The 5,896-nt window shown below is 34.1% G+C and overlaps 1 long non-coding RNA gene across 1 annotated transcript; it reads left to right on the forward strand.

Annotated features, from left to right (window-relative positions):
* LOC109126014 lies at nt 3,224–5,097 on the forward strand. Its single transcript, XR_002033078.1, has 2 exons — nt 3,224–3,310; nt 4,611–5,097. It is a non-coding gene; the product is annotated as an uncharacterized LOC109126014 (long non-coding RNA).

Genomic DNA, 5,896 nt, shown 5'->3' on the forward strand with positions numbered 1-5,896 from the left:
CTCCAACGAGAGTTGGGTAGGGGAGTGATCAAGGTTGATTGTTTCTATCACGAGAGTGTTTTAACAAGATTTTAGAGATTCATTGTCTAGGGAATATTTGCTTGAGGCATGTAGGACATCCATACTGGTCAGGAAAACTTAGGAGTCGATTACCCCATCATTAAGAGCTTCACATCTTGATTGTTTATGTTTTTATTCATAACTCGACCCTATACCCGAACTGGTACTCGATCACCAGCTTCGTGTACACCTTTGAGCTGTTCATACTCTTCTTGTTTACCCGATCACTCCACCCGATCCTGTACTCGAATGCTTGCATCGAGTACTTAGGTCGTGTGGTTCTTGTTTATTTATTTTCTTTTAATTATTTTAGGATTGTTAGATCAAACCCATTTATTGCTTGGCTTGACTTGCATAGTTCTGATCATATCTCATCTGCTAGCATAACAACCATTTGGATTGATAACCCTTTGTACTACAACTGCATAGGGAATTGATACCCTGGGTGAAAATCCTTTTATCAAGGAGGTAGTTTGATGAATTGGTTTCATACTTTCATCTCGAGACGAAGAGAAATTTGAACTGCAACTGATTCAATCTATTGGTTTATGGAATTTGAGATGTCTCTTTCCTCTTCTAAAGACACTAGTTTGAATTTTATTCAACCTATGAGTTTTGTGAATGATGTAACTTTTTTTTTCTTACAAGTTGATATCTCCTATAACAGTTGAAAAGAAATTGCTGACAATTGTAACACCTTTAGCAGAATCTATTAAACGGTGTTGGTTAACCTGGTTTTAAGTCTTGCTATTTTTTGCTTTTATGCCTTCAATGATGTGTGGATTCTTTTGTTTGTGTAGTATACAGAGGCTGAATGTAACACCCATGAACCCAAAATCCCGGTTTGGGATGTGTATCGATCGATGCAGGTTTTGAATCGGTCGATGCAACCGATGTTTTTGCAGGACGACATAAGTGAAACGCTCGTTTGGTTGCGTTTTGGGTTTAAGAAACCCTAGGAGTCTAGTATAAAAGAATACTTTGATGTCCTTGGCCGAGTTTTGGTCATTCGTTCTTCTGTAGAGAGAGAAAAACTTCTAAAAATTCATGAAAGTGTTCTTGGTGAGCCATTTTTGGAGAGATCTATCCCGGTGAGTGGAGATATGAGGCTGAGGACGTGAGAGGAGCTTGATAGGAGGCTAATTTCGTTTGTTTATGGGTGTTGTTTGCTTATTTTCTCGTAGGTGAATGTTTGTTGTGAGTTTTATGGTCTTTGGATTCGGCTTTTGGCATCATGGAGCCGAGGAGAGTCGAAGGAAATTTTGTTTGGTGTTGTGTTGCGCGACTGCATCGATCGATGCAAGGAGTGCATTGGTCAATGATGTTAGGGATTTGACGGTGATGCAAGTGGCGTTGCATTGGTCGATGCAAGGAGAGTATCGGTCGATGCATCTATGGATTTGGAGGAATTGCAACGGTCGATGCAAGGAGTGCATCAATCAATGCAAGGATGTTACATCGGTCGTAGCAAAGATGTTGCATCGATCAACGCAAGTGCGTAGAGTCGACACACGTGTTCAGAGTTGTCTTGTTTGCTTGTTTATTTGTGTACTGCTTCTGTTTGTCTTTTCGCTTGTCTGTAGAGCCCATTAGATGGGAGGATCGCCTCACAGAGTATTTATGATAATACTCACGCATCTTATTTGTGTTTGTGATGCAAGTAAAGGCAAAGTGTGATCGTGGAATCAATGCGATGAAGAGGGGGATGTTCTAGCGGCTTGTTGATGTGTTGTCTGGCTTATGTTAGGTTGCTAGAGTCGAGTTGTTATCATGTTGCTAGAGTGTTGGTTTAATGATTTATGACTCTCTTGGATGATTTATTACTGTTTGTGAAGAATTTCGAAGTGCGATGTCTGCCAGCTAGTGAAGGCTAAGCATCAGGTTCCGGGCAGTTTGTTGCAGAGTTTGCCCATTCCAGAGTGGACTTCGTGGTAGGATTGCTAGTGTCTCGGAACTTTGATATGATTTGGGTTATTGTGGACCAGTTGACTAAGTTGGAACATTTTCTGGCCATTAAGAAGATCGATGGAGTAGGGGTTTTGGCTACAAAACATGTGAAGGAGATAGTCAGATTGCACGTGTAACGCCCCGACCGCCACCTCTCTGTGGGCCCCATGTCCACTCCCTGTCCATAGGCCCACCTTCCTTAATGGGCCACATGTCCTCTGACTAGGCCCGTGATCCTATCAATATCCAACAGCCGGTTTGCTACATCGGGGAGGTTTTAAAGACTTATTACCATCCCTACAAATCACCACATGATCTTTTCCTTTATTTTGTCCTCACTCGCACAGTTCCGACAATCACTTCCCAGAAGGTCACCCATCCTGAGACTACTTCAGCTTAAGCACGCTTAACTGTGGAGTTCTCTCAGAACCCTTGACCGAAGAGAAAAGTGCATTTTGGTGGCATAGTTGGCCAAATAGATAGGAGGATCGCCTTATAGAGTATTTATGATAATACTCATGTATCTCATGCAGGTAAAAGCAAAGTGTGATCTTGGAATCAAGGCTATAAAGAGGAGGATGTTCTAGTGGCTCAGTTGTTTGCTATGTGTCTTTGATATGGTGTTAAAGTGAAATTTAGTTGTCTAGAACGGATGTTAGGATTGCTGGTTCTATGACTTGTTATGTTTTGGATTGTTGTTGGAATTAGTTTAAGTAATTTATTATTCATTATTGGTTTATTGAATTGGTTATGTATTATCTGCTATTTGTTATTGACTGGGGTAGGTTGCTAGTAAGTATGACATTAATAGATATTAGATCATATAAAAAAACAGATCGAATTGTTTCAGCTTCTAATTAAGGCTCACGCATATTGGAAGATCAAAAAACTAGAACCAATGAAAAACCATATCTTTAGGCCATAATACTTGCTATGTATCAAAAATAGACACATGTAACTTAATTCGCCATCCATATCTTTAGGCTTGTTTTGGATTCACTCTTTGTTTCCTTTTTTTCATAATTCTCTTGGTTGATTCACCGTTGAAAAACAATTGTGTGGTGTAGTTAATTGCAATAGTTGTGTGGTTGTAATTAATACTCACACATATTCGTAGATCAAAAAACTAGAACCAATGGAAAACCATATCTTTAGGCCCAAAGTTTTCTCTATATATACTTGTAAACTTTTTTTTATTTTTAATTACTTGTAAAGTTAATCAATTCATTCGTAGCATATGAGATGAGTAAACCCAATAAAGTCTCGGCCACCACACTAACAATCTTCACCCTTCTTGCTATAGGTTTGTATTTACATATTACTACTATTTAAGTAATTTATATATTACCATACAAAAATAACTTAATTGGCAAGAAATGTTACTTCTTTTCGACAAAATAAATTCAACTATTTTACCAAAATAAATACAACTATCTGATTACAAACAATAATAGCTTTCGATATGTACCAACAAGCTAACAACTTTTTTATAGTATTTTTGAAGTTTGTACATGAGTTCGAGCATTTTTATTTTTTCACTAGATTATTAGTCGCTTATTCCTAATTCTCATAATTTATTTTAGAGTGAGTCCAAATATTATGTTTCTTACTTAACAGTAGGTCATTTGTAATTCAATTTCAGTAAAGAACGACAATTATTTCATTATTAAAAATAAATATTAATTATATTATTGTTATTAATTATATATCTATATATGGTCATGTTCATATAGTTTATTTTATTTCATTTTATTTTGCTTATTAGAGTAGCCAATCGCTTAATCTTGTTTCTTAAAAATCAAGTTTACAGTAAAAAAAATACTACTTTGAAGGATATAGCTTATTTTATTTATTCAATTTTAATAAGTTTCCAGAAAGTTATTATACTATTGAGTCCGACAAGTTTTTTTCTCTCTAGAATATATATATACTAGGTATTATCTTGCGGAAAACAACGGGCTGAATTTTTTTGATGAAAATTTGTAATAATTTATGTTGTTATTATGTTATTTATAATAGTATGTGATTAAAAATTTGTTGCTTATATTATAATTTTTATATTTTAAAAATATTTATTGATAACCTGTCAATAAAACATTGGCATTTAATGAATAAAAATGTTTAAACTTTTGTCAATTAAATGAAATCCTTGTTATAGTTGTGAAGTAACTAAAACGATATAACTAACATTTAAAAAAGATCAACAATTCTTATCTGTTTATTTTTTTAGTACGAATTATTTTTGATTCTACAATATCCCGTGCTTAAAGCAAGGGTCAACATTAGTTTTGATCCGCAGAATAGTAGGATATATATTTTCTACAATGTTTTACTCTCTTCATTAAGTAAAATAGATGTTTAAAAACTATATTTCTATTTGTTTCACAAATAATTATATTTTATACTTTTATATTTGCATTTATATCATAGTTATAGAATATATGACTATTTTATATTATTGTTGCACAATCAACTATATCATATAATTTATTAATATGTGAAAATTTGTTAATTATTAGTATTCTAGAAACATGGAATTAATATATGTATATATATATATTTTTTAAGAACTGATTTTTATGTCTTAATATTTTCTATACTAGGGGTGATGGTAAAAGAAACACACGGAAAAAACTTGTGTCTTGATGTTATAAAAGGTAATATACATTGTGTACCACAAGATTGTGACTTAAGAAAAAAAAAATGAAAAAATTGACAATTGTAGTTGCGAATCCTCCTCATCATGCATCATTGAAGGGTGTAAAACTCAATGTAAGAGGAAACATTCCAGTGGCGTTGGTACTTGCAAGAAAATACCGAATCATTTATACAGACGCGAAGAATGCCACTGCGTTTATTATTGTTGATAAAACCATATTAGATGGATCGAATCTTCATATTTATCAGATCATCAGATAACCAAGTTTAAATTTTTGGTACGGAAGTCAAAGAAATTTTTTATTTTCTTTAATAACAAGTTGTAGACCATGACATAGTCATAAGAGCTTTTATTTGGGCATGGTTTGTACTTTTTTGTTAATTAAACTAGCACAATGTAGATTTAAAATAAAAGTAAATAAGTTTTTTATTGATCACAATAAATATTTTAGGTATTTCCTATAAAATTAAATTAATTTCCTATTAAAATGATAAACATTTATTTTAATATTTTACACTGAAACAATCTATCTGTCTTTTTAATAATAATAATTAAATATTTCATAATATTTAATTAAATCCAGACAATAAATCAGCAACAAACCATCATGCATCTCCGAAAAAATACCAAACCAACTCTAAATTATTATAAATACAATAACCATTATAACCAATAAAAACCATACTCTTCCTCATTGCCGTGAATAAGTATTACAAGAATTACTCAGTGAGATCATTCCATCTATGGCTATATTGTACCACCCCGACCATCAACTCTCTAAGTAAGCCTTATGTCCACACGGTAGCCCTGAGACGGAGCCGGATATCCGGCGTTTTTGAGGGTATCCGGATCCAGATCCGTCTCCGGCGGATTTGCAATTTTAACATCCAAATCCGGATCCAGTCAGTCCAGATATCCGCAAAAATACTCGGACATCCGTGGATATCCGGATCCGGTCAATTTTTTTTCAATTCTTAGTTTTCTCATTCTCTTCATAGATCTAAATAATTGAGACACCAAATATGGGCGAACATTAATTTGAACCGTTGTGAAAAGGCATGTCGAAGATCAATAAAGATGAGAAACCACCACGAAGGGAGATAATGATTTTGGTAAAGCAAGAAAATGATGTAGGTCAAGGATGAGGATGATTTAATGGTGGAGATAGTCGTTTTTAGTTGCAAAAGAGAAGACTATGGTGGAAAACAAGGATGATTTGGTGCTTTGGTG

The sequence above is a fragment of the Camelina sativa genome, chromosome 8 (assembly GCF_000633955.1).
Source record: "Camelina sativa cultivar DH55 chromosome 8, Cs, whole genome shotgun sequence".
Lineage (NCBI taxonomy): Eukaryota > Viridiplantae > Streptophyta > Magnoliopsida > Brassicales > Brassicaceae > Camelina > Camelina sativa.